Consider the following 823-nt stretch of genomic DNA (forward strand, 5'->3'; position numbering starts at 1 on the left):
CACCACCACGCTGCCAAAACCTGCCGCCGCCGCCGCCAGCTGCCGCAAACTGAAGCCCCGGCCCCCCGTTAAGTTGAATTTGCGCAAGTTAAATGCGTGTATGACGCGACCGTACTGTATAGCCATGGAGGCAACAAACATCGGGACTCAGTCTGTTCTTTGGATTCAGTGGCCTAAAGGGAGGATGGAAGGTCTGGGCAGCCTTCACTCCTCCAAAAATTCCTGCCTAGGCATATGCATACACTGTGATCCAGGAGGACTGACGGTTGTCATCTACTTCAGAGAAGGAAGGAAAAAAAAAAATCACCTTCCCTGCTTAAGATGCACACCACAGTTGGGATGGCTGATTTTGCGGAAAAAGTGTATGGGGTACCCAAGTAAATACAGTAAGATGACTCCACACAGACATCTCTGCAAACCTTACAGAATCTCAACTGGCGCACGCTGTTTTCCCTGGCACAGAGTTGTATCATGGATGCAACACTCATTCTTTCTTTTTGTTTTTTTGTTTTTAATTAAAATATATAAATTCAGGAGGAAAAATGCTAGATACCATTCTAACATTATCAAACTATTATTCATAATTTTTTGGACCCAGTGCCCCATTCTTTTGCAATATTTTTGTATCTAAACAAAATTACAAAATAGCAACAGGTAATTTCTAAGCAAATTAAAAAAAAAAAAAAAAAAGCATGACAGGAACAAAACATGCCGATTTTACCTGCCTACATGTTTCGAGAATAAGAGCCTGTTCTCAAAACAGAACTACACCTAGGAAGGAGTTTGTTAATTCTCTCAGAAAACAGCCTCCCAGCCAAGACTA

Source organism: Alligator sinensis, unplaced genomic scaffold, assembly GCF_000455745.1.
Source record: "Alligator sinensis unplaced genomic scaffold, ASM45574v1 scaffold11_1, whole genome shotgun sequence".
NCBI classification, from domain to species: Eukaryota; Metazoa; Chordata; order Crocodylia; family Alligatoridae; genus Alligator; species Alligator sinensis.